The following is a 21979-nucleotide window of genomic DNA, read 5'->3' on the forward strand; positions in this document are numbered from 1 at the left end:
CCATTGCTTTTCTCTGGAGCTGCTGCCTGCCGAGTTACTCGGGCATCTGCAGCAAAGATACTAGCTCCTCTAAAATCTTTGATCTGCAGTCCCAGGGGGGTGCGCTCCAACCTCCTCTATAATCTTTGCTCCAAGCTGTCAGTCACCGCCGCGGAGCCCCGCCCCGCGGCGACGTCACACCCGGTCGCGGCACCAACTGCCAGAGAGCATGCACGCGGCCGGCAGTTGGAGGTGGCGGGAGATCCGCGTCCATCGTCAGCGGCCCGGTCGCAGCTGCACCAGGTCCCCGGCCCCAGTATAGCCGCCGCTACACCAGGTCCCCGGCCCCCAGCGTGGTCGCCGCTACAACAGGTACCCGGCCCCCGGCCCCCGGCCCGGCCGCCGCTGCACTATGTCCCCGGCTCCAGTATAGCCGCCGCTACACCAGGTCCCCGGCCCCCAGCGTGGTCGCCGCTACAACAGGTCCCCAGCCCCCAGCGTGGTCGCCGCTACAACAGGTACCCGGCCCCCGGCCCGGCCGCCGCTGCACTATGTCCCCGGCCCCAGTATAGCCGCCGCTGCACCAGGTACCCGGCCCCACTATAGCCGCCGCTGCACCAGGTCCCCGGCCCCCAGCGTGGTCGCCGCTGCACCAGGTACCCGGCCCCACTATAGCCGCCGCTGCACTATGTCCCCGGCTCCAGTATAGCCGCCGCTGCAACAGGTACCCGGCCCCACTATAGCCGCCGCTGCACCAGGTCCCCGGCCCCCAGCGTGGTCGCCGCTGCACCAGGTCCCCGGCCCCAGTATAGCCGCCGCTGCACCAGGTACCCGGCCCCACTATAGCCGCCGCTGCACTATGTCCCCGCGGCCCCCCAGCGTGGTCGCCACTGCACCAGGTACCCGGAACTTTCTCGATTAGTACGGGTGTCCGGGGTTATGGGGAGTAGGCAGAATGGGGTTAGGTGGGAGAGATAGATCAGCCATGGTTGAATGGCGGAGTCAACTTGAGTGTCCTAATTCTACTATTCCTTATGACCCCGGCCGACGGCATAGGCAGCCGCCACCGCCACACCTGGTACCGGGCCTCCCGGCCGGCGGCATAGTCCCCGGGTACCCGCGGCAAAGACGCCACCGCCGCCGCAACCATCCCGGGTGCCGAGTTACTCGGGCGGCGCCGCTGCGGGCCCGCATTTCAGCCCTACTCGCGGCCCACTGGGTAGGGGCTGGAGCGGGGCCGCACTGCCGCTCTCCCGGGCCGGCGTTGGGATACCCGGCGGTGCTGCCACGGGTGGGGGAGATCGTGGTGCTGAGCAGTGACATGGCTGATGAAGCCGACCGCGGGTGGGTTGTGGAGCGTGCTGGGTCGGTCCCTGGGGTGGGTAGCGTTGAGCAATTACATGGCCGTGGAGGAGGGGAACAGGCGGCGCCGCCACGTGGAGCGGGGAACAGGCGGCGCCGCCACGTGGAGTGGAGAACTGGCGGCCGGCACCTGGTGGGGGAGGGGGTGGTGGCGTTGAAGAGTTGCATCGTCGCCGTTTGCGGGTGGAGGAGGAGGTGAGATGCTCGGCTGTCTCCATGTTAGCGACGGATGCGCCCTGGGTTCCTAGCCACTGTTTTCATTCATTCTGGCTCTACAAACGGCATGACCACCATTCAAGGGTCTCAAAATAACCAATCACCGAAAAGCTCGGCGACTCGGGCAGCACCGGTGGAGGAAATGTTCAGGCGACCTTTCAATTTGAAGAAGGATTTCAATACTGAAACATCATGTGTCCATTCGCAGATGCTGTTGCCTCGCTGTTTTGCAACAACACTGTGTTTTGACCAAGATTCATGTATTTGCAGTCTCTTGAATCTCCTAATGTCTGTCTTCCTGACCAGGTCTCCGCCAATCTTTTAGCCAGAGGGCAAAAGAGACAGTGCTGCCCTCCTTGCCAGTAAATCTCCAGATTGTGTGGAGATAGTTGAAGTATGGGACAGTTTGGAAACTTACATACAGGTGTGTATTGCCAATGTAGTTGGTAAACCAAAAAAGAGTTTTCAATGGAAATTTATCTTGCAGAATAACTACAAAATTCACATAACCCAATGATTAAAATTTTTCACGACACCTTGAGTTATCCTTTTTACTAAGGAGAAGACTACTTGTCCTGCAATTATGAGGGTTGTCTGTTTTCATTAACCGATGTATACTGCAATAATGCTAAATATATTTGTTTGATTTCTACATGTAAGAAGATGGAAATAAATTGGCCATCCTGTGCTTGTCTTCCTCAGTTGATAGCAATCCACTTGTTACCTGTACATAGGACCAGCCTCAAAGATAACAACACAATATTTTAGATAACCAATTGGATATCCATTCAGTCACGATGAATTAATATCTTGAAAGGAAACCATTTGTTATGGGATCATTGTGTTTTCTTTTATTTCCACAGGAATCCTGAGATGCAAACCAAATTATTACCGTTTTAAGAACATACCGTTAAAAGGTGAGGTATGGGTCCCACACCTTAAATGTGAATATTTTGCACTACTATCCTAAACTTTTTGTTTATTTTAGTCCCCAGTATGACTATCTGTGGCGATTTTGCCTCGTCTAGTCATAAGATCATGAGTGATGGAGTAAAATTAGGCCATTCCGCCCATCAAGTCTACTCCGCCATTCAATCATGGCTTATCTATCTCTTTTTCCTGCCTTTTCCTCACAATTTCTGACACACGTACTAATCAAACCAGCCCTGTTGGAAATTCTACTTTTGGCTTCAATGCAAATAAAATGAATAAGATGATGAAAGTACATGTCTGATGATTAGAATTTTTACCACTGCTGTTCACATCATGATTTTCTATGATTATATTGTAAAAATGAGGACATGTTTTCAAGGGGAACAAATAATTAGTTCTCTGTTTAAGATGGTTATGGACTTTCAATGTCGGCTTTGATGTGTTGCAGAGCACTTGGATTGCAGTGGTTGAATTGGTTGCAGTGATTGGATTGATCCCAAACTGGTTTAAGTCAAGTCACTTATAAAGGTATGTGCTCTTACTGCCCTTTCCGTTTCATCGGGAATTGGCTGACTTGTGTTTTGATTTGGCCATTTGAAATAACTACTCGACTGTTGGCTGTGATGAGTCTCATATGCCTTTCTGAGCTCATATCTGCTGAAACATCAGAGGCTGTTACTGAGCTAACTGTGTAACTTTAAATAATCTGATATTTTTAAGGCAATTATTGTGGAAGTCAAATGATTGGTGGCCTTCGTACTTACATAAGATATATGGTGACAAAGGGTGTAGAAATCGGGAGGTGGAACTGGGCAAAGTGGTGAAGACCGTATACAATGATATTGGAGAAAGAATGCTCTTTGATCTGTCATGGTTGATTAGACTATATATGTGTATTTAACATTTAAGGTGAAGCAGGGGATAATATTGAAGAACAAAGGAACAACAGCTGCTGATTTACAAAAAAAGACACAGCATGCTGGAGTAGTTTAATAGGCGGGATAGAATCTCTGGAGAATGTGGACAGGTGACATTTCAAATTGGTACCCCTTTTCAGACCTTCAGATCGGGGTTTAAAGAATGGTTGTGACCCTAAATCTCCCCTGTCCATGTTCTCCAGAGATACTGCCTGGCCCATTTGAGTTACTCTAGCAATCTGTATTTTTTTCAGGAGATATTATTGTTCACTAGATAATAGTTTGCAGTCTACATTGGCATGCATTTAAGCAAACATATCCACTGGCATACTATAGTAATAAATATGTGGTGTGGTTGACATTGGAGCAGTCTTTCCGTTTTTATTGCAGGTTGAGCCACTATGGTCACTGTACTGACCCAGTCTGTTAATCAGATAATTGAGTCCACTTATTGTTATCTTTATTGTGTGATACTCAGTTGAGTGATGGAAATGTTCAGGACTGTCCCATTGATTATAATATATCACTAACTACCCAGCTGACCTTGTAAGGCACTTATTTTAAGAGAAGCGCAAAGTTACTTGGCTGCTGTGGTGGGGGGGAGGGGGTGGAAGGAGACCGCCGGTACAGCGTGGCAGTATCTGGAGGGGGGGGGGGGGGGTGGGTTGTTGAGCAGCTATATGCCCGTCGTGTGGTAGTTAATGAGGAGGGGGTGCCACATGGTTGCACGTTTATTGAGGGGGGGAAGAGAAGGTGCTCGGCTGTCCCCATGTGGTCAGTGAGAGATGCTCCTCGGGTTCTTAGCCTCTGTTTCGATTAATGTAAACGTTTACAAGTCTGGCTCTGCAAGGGGTGTGACCACCATTCAAGTGCCTCAAAGACCAAGCACTGAAGAGCTTGGCGACTGACAGCACCTGTGGAGGAAATGGTTAGATGACCTTTCAATTTGAAGAAGGATTCCAACCCTGAAACATCATGTATCCATTCGCTCCACAGATGATGTTGCCTGACTCGCTCTTTTGCAACAGCACTGTGTTTTGACCAAGATTCCCGTGTTTGCAGTCTATATCTCCTAATGTCTGTCTTCCTGACCAGGTCTCCTCTGCCAATCTTTTAGCCAGAGGGCTAAAGAGACAGTGCTGCCCTCCTTGCCAGTAAATCTCCAGATTGTGTGGAGATAGTTGAAGTATGGGACAGTTTGGAAACTTACATACAGGTGTGTATTGCCAATGTAGTTGGTAAACCAAAAAAGAGTTTTCAATGGAAATTTATCTTGCAGAATAACAGTACAAAATTCACATAACCCAATGATTAAAAATTTTCACGACACCTTGAGTTATCCTTTTTACTAAGGAGAAGACTACTTGTCCTGCAATTATGAGGGTTGTCTGTTTTCATTAACCGATGCATACTACAATAATGCTAAATATATTTGTTTGATTTCTACATGCAAGATGATGGAAATAAATTGGCCATCCTGTGCTTGTCTTCCTCAGTTGATAGCAATCCACTTGTTACCTGTACATAGGACCAGCCTCAAAGATAACAACACAATATTTTAGATAACCAATTTGATATCCATTCAGTCACGATGAATTAATATCTTGAAAGGAAACCATTTGTGATGGGTTCATTGTGTTTTCTTTTATTTCCACAGGAATCCTGAGATGCAAACCAAATTGTTACCTTTTAAGAACATACCATTTAAAGGTGAGGTATGCGTCCCACACCTTAAATGCGAATATTTTGCACTATTTGTTTATTTTAGTCCCCATTACGACTGTGGCGTTTTTGCCTCGTCTAGTCATATCATTTGGGACGACAGATGGTGCAATGGGCTAAGTGTTCGGCTGGCAACCGGAAGGAAGCCGGTTCGAATCCCGCTTGGAGTGCATACTGTCGTTGTGTCCTTGGGCAAGACACTTCACCCACCTTTGCCTGTGTGTGAGTGATTGGTGGTGGTCGGAGGGGCCGTAGGCGCAGATTGGCAGCCACGCTTCCGTCAGTCTGCCCCAGGGCAGCTGTGGCTACAGAAGTAGCTTACCACCACCGAGTGTGACTGAGGAGTGAATGAATAATGCGATGAAAAGCGCCTTGAGTATTAGAAAGGCGCTATATAAATCCCATCCATTATTATTATTATTATTATTATTATATCATGAGTGATAGGAGTAAAATTAGGCCATTCAGCCCATCAAGTCTACTCCGCCATTCAATCATGACTGATCTATCTCTCCTTCCTCACCCGATTTTCCTGCCTTCATTTCTGACACCCGTACTAATCAAACCAGCCCTGTTGGAAATTCTACTTTTGGCTTCAATGCAAATTAAATGAATACGATGATGAAAGTACATGTCTGATGATTAGAACGTTTACCACTGCTGTTCACATCATGATTTTCTATGATTATATTGTAAAAATGAAGACATGTTTTCAAGGGGAACAAATTAGTTCTCTGTTTAAGATGGTTATAGACTCTCAATGTTGGCTTTGATGTGTTGCAGAGCATGATTGGTGATTGGATTGATCCCAAACTGGTTTAAATCAAGTCACTTATAAAGGTATGTGCTCTTACTGCCCTTTCCGTTTCATCAGGAATTGTGTTTTGATTTGGCCAATATTTGAAATAACTACTCGACTGTTGGCTGTGATGAGTCTCATATGCCTTTCTGAGCTCATATCTGCTGAAACATCAGAGGCTGTTACTGAGCTAACTTTGTGTAACTTTAAATAATCTGATATTTTTAAGGCGATTATTGTGGAAGTCACATGTTTGGTGGCCTTCATACTTGCGTAAGATATATGGTGACAAAGGGGGTTGGAATCGGGAGGTGGAACTGGGCAAAGTGGTGAAGACAGTATACAACAATATTGGAGAAAGAATGCTCTTTGATCTGTCATGGTTGATTAGACTATATATGTGTATTTAAGGTGAGGCGGGATAATATTGAAGAACAAAGGAACAACAGCTGCTGATTTACAAAAAAAGACACAGCATGCTGGAGTAGTTTATTAGGCAGGCTAGAATCTATGGAGAACGTTTCTGAGGTGACATTTCAAATTGGTACCCCTTTTCAGACCTTCAGATCGGGGTTTGAAGAATGGTTGTGACCCTAAAACTTGCCTGTCCATGTTCTCCAGAGATGCTGCCTGGCCCATTTGAGTTGCTCTAGCAATCTATATTTCAGGGGATATTATTGTTCATTCGATAATAGTTTGCATCTACATTGGCATGCTTTTAAGCAAACATAGCCACTGGCATACTATGGTAATAAATATGTGGTGTGGTTGACATTGGAGCAGTCTTTCCGTTTTTATTTCAGGTTGAGCCACTATGGTCACTGTAATGACTCCCGTCTGTAATCAGATAATTGAGTCCACCTTTTGTTATCTTTATTGTGTGATACTCAGTTGAGTGGAAATGTTCAGGACTGTCCCATTGATTATAATATATCGCTAACTACCCAGCTGACCTTGTAAGGCACTTATTTTAAAAGAAGAGCAAAGTTACTTGGCTGCTGTGGTGGGGAGAGGGTGGAAGGAGACCGCCGGCACAGCGTGGCAGTATCTGGAGGGGGGGTGTTGAGCAGCTACATGCCCGTCGTACGGTAGTGGATGAGGAGGAGAGGAGCCACATGGCCGCACGTTTATTGAGTGGGGAGAAGAGAAGGTGCTCAGCTGTCCCCCTGTGGTCAGTGAGAGATGCTCCTTGGGTTTTTAGCCTCTGTTTCAATTAATGTAAACATTTACAAGTCTGGCTCTGCAAGGGGTGTGACCACCATTCAAGTGCCTCAAAGACCAAGCACTGAAGAGCTTGGCGACTGACAGCACCTGTGGAGGAAATGGTTAGATGACCTTTCAATTTGAAGAAGGATTCCAACCCTAAAACATCATGTATCCATTTACTCCACAGATGCTGTTGCCTGACTTGCTATTTTGCAACAGCACTGTGTTTTGACCAAGATTCCTGTATTTGCAGTCTTGTATCTCCTAATGTCTGTCTTCCTGACCAGGTCTTCTCCGCCAATCCTTTAGCCAGAGGGCTAAAGAGACAGTGCTGCCCTCCTTGCCAGTAAATCTCCAGAGTGTGTGAAGATAGTTGAAGTATGGGACAGTTTGGAAACTTACATACAGGTGTGTATTGCCAATGTAGTTGGTAAACTATAAAAAAGTTTTCAATGGAAATTTATCTTGCATAATAACAGTACAAAATTCAGATAACCCAATGATTAAAATTTTTCACGACACCTTGAGTTATCCTTTTTACTAAGGAGAAGACTACTTGTCCTGCAATTATGAGGGTTGTCTTTTTTCATTAACCGATGTATACTGCAATAATGCTGAATGTATTTGTTTGATTTCCTCATGTAAGAAGATGGAAATAAATTGGCCATCCTGTGTTTGTCTGCCTCAGTTGACAGCAATCCACTTGTTACCTGTACATAGGACCAGCCTCAAAGATAACAACACAATATTTTAGATAACCAATTGGATATCCATTCAGTCACGATGAATTAATATCTTGAAAGGAAACCATTTGTGATGGGTTCATTGTGTTTTCTTTTATTTCCACAGGAATCCTGAGATGCAAACCAAATTATTACCGTTTAAGAACATACCGTTAAAAGGTGAGGTATGTGTCCCACACCTTAAATGTGAACTTTTTGTTTATTTTAGTCCCCAGTATGACTATCTGTGGCGATTTTGCCTCGTCTAGTCATAAGATCATGAGTGATCGGAGTAAAATTAGGCCATTCAGCCCATCAAGTCTACTCCGCCATTCAATCATGGCTGATCTATCTCTCCTTCCTCACCCGATTCTCCTGCCTTTTCCTCACAATTTCTGACACACGTACTAATCAAACCAGTCCTGTTGGAAATTCTACTTTTGGCTTCAATGCAAATAAAATGAAGATGATGAAAGTACATGTCTGATAATTAGAATTTTTACCACTGCTGTTCACATCATGATTTTCTATGATTATATTGTAAAAATGAGGACATGTTTTCAAGGGGAACAAATAATTAGTTCTCTGTTTAAGATGGTTATGGACTTTCAATGTCGGCTTTGATGTGTTGCAGAGCACTTGGATTGCAGTGGTTGAATTGGTTGCAGTGATTGGATTGATCCCAAACTGGTTTAAGTCAAGTCACTTATAAAGGTATGTGCTCTTACTGCCCTTTCCGTTTCATCGGGAATTGGCTGACTTGTGTTTTGATTTGGCCAATATTTGAAGTAACTACTGGACTGTTGGCTGTGATGAGTCTCATATGCCTTTCTGAGCTCATATCTGCTGAAACATCAGAGGCTGTTACTGAGCTAACTTTGTGTAACTTTAAATCTGATATTGTTAAAGCAATTATTGTGGAAGTCATATGTTTGGTGGCCTTCGTAGTTTCATAAAATATATGGTGACAAAGGGTGTAGAAATCGGGAGGTGGAACTGGGCAAAGTGGTGAAGACAGTATACAACGATATTGGAGAAAGAATGCTCTTTGATCTGTCATGATTGATTTGACTATATATGTGTATTTAACATTTAAGGTGAAGCGGGATAATATTGAAGAACAAAGGACAAAAAAATTTACAAAAAAAGACACCATGCTGGAGTAGCTCAATAGGCAGGATAGAATCTCTGGAAAACGTGGACAGGTGACATTTCAAATTGGTACCCCTTTTCAGACCTTCAGATCGGGGTTTGAAGAATGGTTGTGACCCTAAATCTCCCCAGTCCATGTTCTCCAGAGATACTGCCTGGCCCATTTGAGTTACTCTAGCAATCTGTATTTTTTCAGGGGATATTATTGTTCACTAGATAATAGTTTGCAGTTTACATTGGCATGCATTTAAGCAAACATATCCACTGCCATACTATGGTAATACATATATGGTGTGGTTGACATTGGAGCAGTCTTTCCGTTTTTATTGCAGGTTGAGCCACTATGGTCACTGTACTGACCCAGTCTGTTAATCAGATAATTGAGTCCACTTATTGTTATCTTTATTGTGTGATACTCAGTTGAGTGATGGAAATGTTCAGGACTGTCCCATTGATTATAATATATCACTAACTACCCAGCTGACCTTGTAAGGCACTTATTTTAAGAGAAGAGCAAAGTTACTTGGCTGCTGTGGGGGGAAGGGGTGGAAGGAGACCACCAGCACAGCGTGGCAGTATCTGGAGGGGGAACGGGGGTGTTGAGCAGCTACATGCCCGTCGTAGTGGATGAGGAGGAGAGGAAGGATTGCCACATGGCCACATGTTTATTGAGGGGGAGAAGAGAAGGTGCTCGGCTGTCCCCATGTGGTCAGTGAGAGATGCTCCTCGGGTTCTTAGCCTCTGTTTCAATTAATGTAAACGTTTACAAGTCTGGTCTGTGACCACCATTCAAGTGCCTCAAAGACCAAGCACCGAAGAGCTCGGCGACTGACAGCACCTATGGAGGAAATGGTTAGACGACCTTTCAATTTGAAGAAGGATTCCAACCCTGAAACATCATGTATCCATTCGCTCCACAGATGCTGTTGACTGACTCGCTCTTTTGCAACAGCACTGTTTTGACCAAGTTTCCTGTATTTGCAGTCTTGAATCTCATAATGTCTGTCTTCCTGACCAGGTCTCCTCCACCAATCTTTTAGCCAGAGGGCTAAAGAGACAGTGCTGCCCTCCTTGCCAGTAAATCTCCAGATTGTGTGGAGATAGTTGAAGTATGGGACAGTTTGGAAACTTACATACAGGTGTGTATTGCCAATGTAGTTGGTAAACCAAAAAAGAGTTTTCAATGGAAATTTATCTTGCAGAATAACAGTATAAAATTCACATAACCCAATGATTAAAAATTTTCACGACACCTTGAGTTATCCTTTTTACTAAGGAGAAGACTACTTGTCCTGCAATTATGAGGGTTGTCTGTTTTCATTAACCGATGCATACTACAATAATGCTAAATATATTTGTTTGATTTCTACATGCAAGAAGATGGAAATAAATTGGCCATCCTGTGCTTGTCTACCTCAGTTGATAGCAATCCACTTGTTACCTGTACATAGGACCAGCCTCAAAGATAACAACACAATATTTTAGATAACCAATTTGATATCCATTCAGTCACGATGAATTAATATCTTGAAAGGAAACCATTTGTGATGGGTTCATTGTGTTTTCTTGTATTTCCACAGGAATCCTGAGATGCAAACCAAATTGTTACCTTTTAAGAACATACCATCTAAAGGTGAGGTATGCATCCCACACCTTAAATGCGAATATTTTGCACTATTTGTTTATTTTAGTCCCCATTACGACTGTGGCGTTTTTGCCTCGTCTAGTCATATCATGATTGGGCCATTCGGCCCATCTAGCCTAGTCCATCATTCACATGGCTGATTTATCTCCTTCCTAGCCCCATTTTCCTACCTTCTCCCCATAATCTCTGACACCTGTACAAAACAAACCAATCCTGTTGGAAATTCTACTTTTGGCTTCAGTGCAAATAAAATGAATAAGATGATGAAAGTACATGTCTGATGATTAGAACTTTTACCACTGCTGTTCACATCATGATTTTCTATGATTATATTGTAAAAATGAGGACATGTTTTCAAGGGGATCAATAATTAGTTCTCTGTTTAAGATGGTTATGGACTTTCAATGTTGGCTTTGATGTGTTGCAGAGCACGATTGGTGATGGGATTGATCCCAAACTGGTTGAAGTAAAGTCACTTATGAAGGTATGTATGTGCTCTTACTGCCCTTTCCGTTTCATCAGGAATTGGCTGACTTGTGTTTTGATTTGGCCAATATTTGAAATAACTACTCGACTGTTGGCTGTGATGAGTCTCATATGCCTTTCTGAGCTCATATCTGCTGAAACATCAGAGGCTGTTACTGAGCTAACTTTGTGTAACTTAAAATAATCTGATATTTTTAAGGCAATTATTGTGGAAGTCATATGTTTGGTGGCCTTCATACTTTCATAAGATATATGGTGACAGGGTGTAGAAATCAGGAGGTGGAACTGGACAAAGTGGTGAAGACTGTATACAACAATATTGGAGAAAGAATGCTCTTGTGGTTTGAAGAATGGTTGTGACCCTAAATCTCCCCAGTCCATGTTCTCCAGAGATGCTGCCTGGCCCATTTGAGTTACTCTAGCAATCTGTTTTTTTATGGGGATATTATTGTTCACTAGATAATAGTTTGCCGCCTACATTTGCATGCATTTAAGCAAACATATCCACTGGCATACTATGGTAATAAATATATGGTGTGGTTGGCATTGGAGCAGTCTTTCAGTTTTATTGCAGGTTGAGCCACTATGGTCACTGTACTGACAAGGAGAACAAATAATTAGTTCTCTGTTTAAGATAACTATGGTCTTTCAGTGTTGGCTTTGTGTTGCAGAGAATGATTGGTGATTGGATTGATCCCGGACTGGTTTGAGTCAAGTCCATTTATAAAGGTATGTGCACTTACTGCCTTTGCCGTTTCATCAGGAATTGGCTGACATGTTTTGATTTGGCCAATATTTGAAATAACTACTCGACTGTTGGCAGTGATGCCTTACTGAGATCATATCTGCGGAAGCATCAGAGGCTGTTACTGAGCTAACTTCATGTATCTCACTATTTTACAACAAAATGAATTAACAAAATTATCAAATTAACAAATTTAGGCGATTATCATGGAAGCCATATGTTTAGTCATAATATTTTCTTAAAATACAAGGTGACATGGGGAGGTGGAACTGGGCAAAGTGGTGAAGACAGAATATAACTTTAATGGACAATATTGGAGAAAGAATGCTTTTTGATCTATATATGATCTATATATGTATTTAACATTTATGATGAAGCAGGGGATATTATTGTAGGACTAAGGACCAACGGGTGCTGGTGTACAGGGGATGCAACGTGCTGGAGTAGCTCAATGGGTCGGAAAGAATCTCTGGAGAACATGGATAGGTGATATTTCAAACCGAGGTTGATCTGCCCAGCTAATCTTGTAAGGGGAATGATTATGCATCCACTAAAATGAGGGTATGGGCCAGAGTATTTTGTTCTGGAGGTTGTAGTATATTGCAGCTTAACTGAACTTTTACACCTTTCTATAATTCGGAGCTGCCAAGTACGAATTTTCTGTATTGTACGGAAATATACGATAAGAATACTGATGTACGATTTTGTGTTAAATACGGAGTTCTCCAGAGTCGCTGCCTGTCCCGCTCCAGGTTTAAACCGAGCGCTGTCAGTTTAACGCTTGGGAATTTAAACAAAGAGCTGTCGGCTGCGCGCTGTGGGTTCTAAAGATAGCGCTACCGGCTGGAGCGCTATGGGCTTTACACATAGAGCTATGGCCACAGCGCTATGGGTCACAGACTATTTGGGGAAATTCTCATATAACAATGAGTCTTTGGAATTCTCTTTGAGCCTTTGATTATTTTTCAGGCAGTGGTAGAGTTCTGGATAAGCCTAGTGGTGAAAGGTTACCAGTGGGATTGCAGTTACATTGGGATTGGCCATGATTTTACAGAATGGTGGGTGGGCTTGAGGGAGGGAATGAAAGGGAGAAAAAATGGAAGGATGAGAGTGGGAGAGGGAGGCTTCCAAAATGGTTTCTACATCATCTGGTGCTAAAAGCAGGAAGCAGCCGTTCAAACAGCAGTATACAAAGAGATGGCAATGAATGCACTGTCAAGTAAGGTGCATAGAAGACATGTCAATTGGTAGCAAAGTTATGCATTCTTGTACTCTTACATGGGTATGGGCGCACATAAAAAAAATTTTCAGCAAAATGGCACCGCGTAAAAATACGGATAATCCTCAGCAAAATACTGATTTTCAGGTACTACAATATTGAAATGCGCTGACAAAATTTGGCAGCTCTGATAATTGGCACTTATTTTAAGAGAAGAACAAATTATATTTGCCTATAATCTGGTGAGCAAAGAATCAAGATAGGCATGTGATTTCTTCCTTTATTCCTTTAACAATTTCTAAATTGTTGTTGCCATTTTATGGTTCAATGTTGATTCTTAATTTCTTACCTTCACAGACCTTGTTAGCAGCGTGTGATGGTCATCTAATTCGTATCTACCCAGGCTGGACCATATGAAATCACTATCTGTTCTGAGAAAATTGTGGATTAATTGAAGTTTTGTTGAGAGACCAGAAATAAAAAGTAGATGCTTAGATATACTGTGTTTGAAATTTATTATTTAAATTGGTTGGTTGGTTTAGAACTAGAATCCCATCCCAGGTTCTTATTGAGTTTGTCAATGGTTTCTTGGTAGGGTGGAAAAATCTGAATTCTACCATTCTATCATACTGCCTCTTGCGTTGCTTTATGTCACATTTTCTTAGTCCTGTGTAGTGTTCAGTTGCTTATTGGTGATGTGTCATTTGATTCTATATACTTTGCCACTTCACGTTTTAAAATCGTTGATGGACCCAACGGAAAAATGTTTGCCCCTCACCAATCTGTCTCGCCAGAGTCACCTGACCGTGCCAGCATTGGTAGAAAAGACAAAGTCAATTTTTCACAGCAAGCACGGCCTTTACTGTGCATAACGTGCAAAATGGGATAGTGTAGAGTGATGTGGAAATTAAAACAGGACATCCGTGATATGCTGTGGACTATCCGTATCTGTGTCAAAAAGCTAATTACTGGAGGAATTCAGGTAAGGCAGCACCTATGGAGTGTCGACCTGAAAACGTTTCTGTTAATTTTCCTTCACAGATGCTGCCTTGCCTACTGAATTCCTCCTGCAGATTGATTTTTGCTCCATATTTTAACATGTGCAGTCTTTTGTGTCCCCAGTTTACCACAGCAGAATTGTGCACCACTACATTCTATAATCTCATGACCTGGACTATCCCTCCAATTGTGTTCATCTTTGAAAGAGATATTTTCTTATCTTCTTTGATACAACTCGGTTTTGAAACTTGCAACATATAAAATGGCACTGCAAGCTCGCATACTACATCGTGCAGCCAAATGTAGTGCAATAATACATTTAATTCAGAAACTGACAGTAAGAAAAGAATGACCACAATTTTAGCTTCAGCATGTGGTGAGGATTTATATTTTGCTTCCAACTAGTCTGGATTAGCCCTGAAGTCTGGCAATGTTTATACTCAGATTGTTGCTGGAGGGAAATACAGATAACCCAGAATGCCTACCATTCTAAACGCCTGTGTTAATGCTCAACCTCGAGAATACCAAATAGTCTAATTCATGACTGTTACCACTGTGCAAAGTTACCATTTTCACAGACTTTCAGCAAACATAAGATTAGGATCAAACAAAGGAAAGTGTGTGGGGGAGCGGGGGTGGTGGTAAAACAAATTGTTACAGATCTAATTATAAAATACTAAAATAAGGCATGCTCAGGCAATAACTGGCAATCCATAAGAAGTTATGCCCTCAGGGCCTGTGCTGCGCAGCTGACAGATGTCTGGACTGACATGTTCAACCTGTCACTTGCCCAAGCAGCTGTCCCCACGTGCCTTAAAACCACCTCCATCGTGCCAGTGCCAAAACACCTCTGCGGCGAGCCTCAACGACTTCCGCCCAGTTCCACTTACTCCCATCATTACTAAGTGCTTCGAGAGGCTGGACCTGGCACACCTCAAAGGCTGCCTACCTCCCACACTGGACCCCTATCAGTTTGCCTACTGCATGAACAGGAGTACGGAGGATGCCACCTCCACGGCATTTCACTCCGCCCTCTCCCACCTCGACAACAGACACCTACGTGAGAATGCTGTTCATCGACTTTAGCTCAGCATATAACACCATTATCCCCTCCAAGCTGATCACCAAACGACCTGGGCATCGACCCCATCCTCTGCAACTGGATACTGGACTTTTCAACCCTAAACCTGAACACCGGCATTCCACTGGGCTGTGTGCTGAGCCCTCTCCTCTACTCCCTCTTCACCTACGACTGCACACCTGTACATGGTACTAACACCATCATCAAGTATGCAGATGATACAACGGTGATTGGCCTCATCAGCGACAACGATGAGTCGGCCTATAGGGAGGAGGTCCAGCTCCTAGCAGCATGGTGTGCTGACAACAACCTGGCCCATAACGCCAAGAAGACCAAGGAGCTCATTGTGGACTACAGAAGGTCTAGGGGCGGCACGCACACCCCCATCCATATTAACGGGACGGAGGTGGAGCGTGTTTCCAGCTTCAGGTTCCTGGGGGTCAACATCTCTGATTACCTCTCTTGGACCCACAATACCTCAACACTGATCAAGAAGGCTCACCAGCGTCTCTTCCTGAGGAGACTGAAGAAGGTCCATCTGTCTCCTCAGATTCTGGTGAACTTCTACCGCTGCGCCATCGAGAGCATCCTTACTAACTGTATCACAGTATGGTATGGCAACTGCTCTGTCTCTGACCGGAAAGCACTGCAGAGGGTGGTGAAAACTGCCCAACGCATCACCGGTTCCTCACTCCCCTCCTTTGAGTCTGTCCAGAGCAAGCGTTGTCTGCGAAGGGCGCGCAGCATCGTCAAGGACAGCTCTCACCCCAGCCACAGACTTTACCCTCCTCCCATCCGGGAGGCGCTACAGGTCTCTCCGTTGCCGGACCAGCAGGTTCAGGAACAGCGGCTGTTGCCCTACTTAATTCTGCACCTTGATGATTGCCAGTCACGCCCCCCCCGCCCCAGACACTCCTTCCCCCCCCCCCCCCCCCCCGTGACAGATCTCTCCCCCCGAAAATTGCACTACTGCTACTGTATATACATATATTTTTTACTGTTCCATTATCTATGTTCGCACTTCTGGGTGAGATGCTAACTGCATTTCGTTGTCTCTGTTACACTGCACAATAACAATAAAGTTTATTTTTTATTTTATTTCCTCCAAAAATTCTTCAATGCAATGCCCAGTCAGCCACATCTTCCCCTCCTCAAGGGAACATTTCCGTGGTGACTCTAATTTGCTTTTCCAACAGCCATTCCCCTTCCCAAAGCAACTTCCCATGCAACATAAGCAGATACAACACCTGCCCTTTTACTTTTATCCTTCCCACAAATCTGAGATCCAAACTCTTTTCAGGCGAAGCAGTCTTTCAGCAACCTGAAAGTTGGATGATAGCTTGGCATATCTCAGCTGTGTCCCCCACAAGGTGATCCTGGGCTTCCATCTATCGATCTTTAAATTGCCATCACACCTCCATTCCAACCTCTCTGTTTTTGGCCATTTACACTATGCCAACAGAGTCCAACTTAAGCTTGACATACAGTATCCCATCTTACAACTAGGCACATTGGAGACTCGGGACTCAACATTATTCAAAATTTTAGACAGCCTTTCAAAACTGGCCTATTCTGATGAAAGCTCGACAAGTTGTGACCTGCTGAGTTACTCCAGCACTTTTATTTTTATTTTTTTAAACTGTAACATTAACTTTCTTGCTCCACTGACGACCTCTGGGTGTTTCCAGCATTCTCTTTTAAATTAAATTTCCAGTAACTCCGTGTTTTACCTGCCACAGATCCAATATTGTCCTTTCTTGCTCCATCATTCCTCATTTCCTTCTGCTTTTATCTTTTCCAGCTGGATCTGCTGTGAGTAACAAGATATGCAATCCCTTCTAAACTGGCACCAACATCTTTTTGTTTCATTCCACTCTCTTTTTGTCTCAGCTCTATCATCTCTCCCCATCAGTTTATCTGCAAATTAAACATATTTGAATTCTATTTTTTCTTTGGTTTGACAAATGTTATCAACTTGAAACATTAGGCTTAGTGTAATTAAGTGTCAAATGATTCAAAGGTTACTTTATGGGCATGTGAGAGAATAAATTGCAGGACTATAACGGGGTTGCTTCAATTGGAGCTAACATGAATTTGATGGGCCAAATGGTTCCCTTTGTATTCTAGGTTAGGGATTAATTCAGAGGTTATAACATTTTGTGGAAGCAGCATCTATTATTTCAAAACAAGAACAAGTATTCAGAATATCTGTTCTAATATACAATGAAGGCAGTGATTAATATGGTGATGAATCTGGAATTCTTTGCCACAGAAGGATGTGGAGGCAAAGTCAATAGATATATTTAAGGCAGAGATAGATAGATTCTTGATTCATATAGGTGTCAGAGGTTATGGGGAGAAGGCTGGAGAATGGGGTTAGAAGGAAGAGATAGATCAGCCATGATTGAATGGCGGAGTAAACTTGATGGGTCGAAAGGGGGGGGGGGGAGGGGGAACCTTCAAATCCTTCATAACTTTTGTACTATTTCACCGATCGAAACAAAATTTATTTGATTTGCAGCAGAGTAAGGTGGAGAAAATGGTGAGTAAGGTGGAGAAAAATCATAGCGCTATGGGAGGTTGTTTTTGTGCAATTTTAATTACAACGCAGACAGGAAGTGGTCACGATGAGAGTTTTAGTAATATACTAGACCAAGTGCAGACCCATTGGGTCTGTTCCCCCAACGTACGGTTGTGGGGGGGGGGGGGGGAAGGTGGCATGTAGCGTCACACATTAACTATCCCCGCGCCCCCCGCACACGCTAATTACCCCCCTTGATATTATATTAATATTATTAATTTGCTCCTTTTACCCCATAACCACCCTATCTACTGACGCATAGCCCCCAACTTGCAGTCACATCTAGAGAGAGGCGGTGGTAGAGAGTGAGGGCAGAGAGAGAGAGAGAGAGACACAGTTAGAGGGGCAAGAGGGATAGGGGGGTGGAGAGGAGGGTAAGAGGGAGGGTGGGTGAGGGGGGAAAGGTGGGGGAGGAGGGGAGGAGAGAGCGAGGGGGTGCTGTGAGGGGGAGAGGTAGGGAGGGTGGAGGGAAGAGCGTAGGGGGTGTGGAGGGGAGGAAGGGGAGAGAGAGAGGGGAAGAGGGTGTGCTGAGAGGGGGGTGAGATGAGGGAGGGGGAGCAGGGAGGGGGGTTTAGGGGAGGGACGGTGGGGGAGGGGATGGATGGGAGGAAAAAGAGGGGGGGAGGGGGGAGAGAAAGAGAGAGGGAGAGTGCCTTTTTAATTCAACCCAAACAACCATTTGCAGACAGTGCTTTTTTACTTCAAACTAACTATATTTTCATTTTCAAACCAAATTAAGGGTACTCACAGTGCTGTAGACATTTGTTCAGTGTCATTTAGAGCTCAGAGTGACAGAGACTAATTGACAGAGCTCCAGCTTGCAGAGACCAATTGAGGCACACCACTTCCTGGTTTTATAGTCCCTTCCCCTGCCTCCAGCGGGGGCAGCAGAGAGAATGGGGAATTTTGTAAAAACATTAATATCTCAGTCATATTTCACCGACGGGAAAAATCCTCGGCACACATACGGCCGAGGTGGCCAAAAATGACGGCCGTAGGTGGCGGCGTTCTCTCGGAAATCGCAGCACAGATCGCCAAAACCGGTCAAGAACAGAATTTTAGTAATATAGATATATAGATAGAAGATAGATGTGCATGGCAGGATTTTTTTACACAGAAATTGGTGGATGCTTGGAACGTGCTGCCTGGGATGGGGGTGTAAGCAGGTACAATAATAGCATTTACGGGGCTTTCAGATAGCCACATGGATACACAGGGAGTGGAGAGTGCAGGCATCAGAGATTAACTTGGCATCATGTTCGACAGACATTGTGGGCCAATGTCTGTTTCTGTGCTGTATTATTCTATGTTCTATTCAGTGATATGCTAAATCTTTTTAAGCTTCTAAGAAAGTACAGGTGTCATTGTGCCTTCTTCATGATTATGGACACGTGCTGAGCCCAGGACACATTATTCGAGGTGCTAATGCCCAGGAATGTGAAGCTGTCTGCAAGTCATGAAAACGTAACGGCTCAAATTAATAGACAATTTATGACTCTGTGGGGAGTTGTTTATAAGCCTCCTAGTGGCAGAATGCAGACATCAGACAAGCATACACCAAAGGCAAGGAGATTTAGGGGTTTATTCAAGTTCTATGCAGATTCAGATGGGCACATTTTTATGCCTGAATGGTGACGAATGGCTCCATTGTGTCAGCATGACTTTCAGCAAAAATATATGCTAGAATCAAAAAGGAAACAAATCATATCATATTTAATAATAAGTAGTGAGACAAATTTATCTCACAGCCAAACCGGTCATGTCTAATACCAAAGGTAGACAAAAATGCTGGAGAAACTCAGCGGGTGAGGCAGAATCTATGGAGCAAAGGAATAGGCGACGTTTCAGGTCGAGACCCGTCTTCAGACTACCAATAAGGTCTGAAGAAAGGTTCCGACCCAAAATGTCTCCCTTTTCTCCAGAGATGGTGCCTGACAGGCTGAGTTACTCCAGCACTCAATATCATATCAAATACCAATCCTAATATGATCATTCAGAACGTATTTCAAATATGATAATCTTCAGACTGAGTCAGGGGAAAGAGGAACCAGAGATATAGACGGTACTAAGGATGAATGAATGGAAGATATGCCTATATCTCCCGTTTCCCTTTCCCTTGACTGTCAGTCTGAAGAAGGGTCTCGACCCGAAATGTCACTTATTCCGCTCTATGATCGTTGCCTTCATCCGTCTGTCCACGCGTTCGCTCTCTCTTCGTGCAGCTTCTCCCCTCAGACTCCACCAAACAAACACACACTCACACACACACAGCATGTCCGGCAGATCTGTGCGTGCCGAGACCAGGAGCAGGGCAAAGAATGACATCAAACGGGTCATTGCAGCTATCGAAAAAGTCGACCCGAAATGTCACCTATTCCTTTTCTCCAGAGATGCTGCCTGATCCACTGAGTTACTCCAGCCTTTTGTGTCTGTCTTTGGTTTATACCAGCATCTGCAGTTCCTCCCTGTTCAAGGTATGTGCCGTTTTAACTAAACGCATAACTGAAGTCAGGTCGGGTCAAAGATAGGGTCGGGTTTACTGAAATGGCGGAAGTTGCGCTCCGTTGCGTACTACACATCAATCCATTGGATTTTGCAGGAGTGGTCTATCTTGCTCCACTCTAGGATCTTTGGTCACATGGGTCTCCAGCTTCCTGCAAGTGATGTCACCCTTAGTGAAGCAGGTTTCACAAACATCTGCCATTTTCCCAAGTACCCAAACTCCTGCATATTCACAGAGGCATATATAATGCAATCCTATCAAAGTCCAGCGTGAAGAGTGTTTTATTGTCATGTGTCCCAAAATGGAACAATGAAATCACCCCTGCATGCTTCTGAGTCTCACACATATAAACTTACTGGATATTCTCTTCACCAAGTACTGTTGTGATGCTTCCTTAATCAAAAAAACAATTCCCTCACTTCTCTTACCCCCAGCTCTTTCACGCCTGTATAATATGTACCAGTGTGATGGAATACTCTCAACTTGTCTGGATGAATTTAACTCCAACCACTCTCAAGAGGTTTCACCCAGTCCAGGGAAAAGCAGCCCATCTCTAAACATTCTCTAAACCATCTTTAAACATACACTCTAAAAATTCCTTCCTTCCACCACTGGCAAACTCACTGGATTACATACCATTTACATAATTTACTGCAGTTACTCACCTAAACTATTCCAACAGCACCTCCTACACTTGTGACCTCTACCACCAACGGCAAGGGCAACAGGCACAAGAGGACACTGCCATCTGCAGGTTCTTATTGCCAGTCGCAACTCCAACCTGAAAATATGCTGCTGTTCCTTCACTGTTGATAGGTCTGATCCTTCGCAACAGCACGACTTCATTAGAAGGACTACATTAATTCAGTATGTGACTCACCACCCGTTTTTCAATAACAGATGAGGACAATAAATGTATTTATTTCAAGTTTAAACAATGCACAGTAAAACTCTAATAAACGAGCATACTCAGGGATTTGGTAATGTTAGATGGTCATATTTTCCATTGGAAACTGAAGCCCTAGTCAATTTGAAGGGGACATGAAAACTGGGACCCCAGTTATTTGATAGCAAGTGGCTGAGGATGTGCCGCGGAGAGACGGTGAGACAACGCCGCTGAGAATAAAGAGGGACCGGCATGCGAAGAAGGGGGGCGTCGACAACAAAGAGGGGTCAACGTGACTGTAATGAGTACTTTTGTAATTTTGTCGGTGCCCAAAACATGGCAACTTTTTGTGTATTGTATGCAAAAACAAATAATTTCACTGTACCTAGGTACATGTGACAATAGAGTATCATTGAGTTCAAATGGAGTGTGGGAACCAGGATGCTGATGAATTAAAAGAGAGCGCATGAAACATATCCTGGTGCGTTAGATGCCAAACCATTCGAGTTTCTGAATAGTTGTATTGCAGATTATTGGAGCTTTTCTGTACAGTTCTTCTTAAAGAGCCATGTTTATTTATTTATTTATGCTCCACTAGAAGGTGTTGCTGAAAAGAAATTTCACCACAGTCTTTAGTCTTCAGTCTTGGGCAGCACCGTTCCCAAACCAAGCGGTGTAGCAACCCTTCAGTGCACTTTCTCTGTTGCGTCAGGGGCTATGGTTCTCAAGAAGGTACATCAATCTTCTCCCTTTTGAAACGTGCAGAGAAAGCATCGAGCTCGGCCTCACTGTCTACTTAGTTTTACCTTGCAGGAAGTGATGACGT

The 21979-nt window shown here is 44.2% G+C and overlaps 1 long non-coding RNA gene across 11 annotated transcripts; it reads left to right on the forward strand.

The window, feature by feature from the left end:
* Nucleotides 1-552: 552 nt before the first annotated feature.
* LOC116975693 lies at nucleotides 553-13599 on the forward strand. 11 transcript variants are annotated; one of them, XR_004412723.1, is made up of 14 exons: nucleotides 553-566; nucleotides 2421-2474; nucleotides 2939-3018; nucleotides 4503-4623; nucleotides 5065-5117; nucleotides 5913-5969; nucleotides 7422-7542; nucleotides 7984-8036; nucleotides 8491-8570; nucleotides 10027-10147; nucleotides 10589-10641; nucleotides 11081-11137; nucleotides 11811-11868; nucleotides 13461-13599. It is a non-coding gene; the product is annotated as an uncharacterized LOC116975693 (long non-coding RNA). The 11 variants fall into 11 exon arrangements; XR_004412719.1 differs by lacking the exon at nucleotides 553-566 and adding an exon at nucleotides 595-635; XR_004412718.1 differs by lacking the exon at nucleotides 553-566 and adding an exon at nucleotides 734-772.
* Nucleotides 13600-21979: the final 8380 nt, after the last annotated feature.

Source organism: Amblyraja radiata, chromosome 1, assembly GCF_010909765.2.
Source record: "Amblyraja radiata isolate CabotCenter1 chromosome 1, sAmbRad1.1.pri, whole genome shotgun sequence".
NCBI lineage: Eukaryota > Metazoa > Chordata > Chondrichthyes > Rajiformes > Rajidae > Amblyraja > Amblyraja radiata.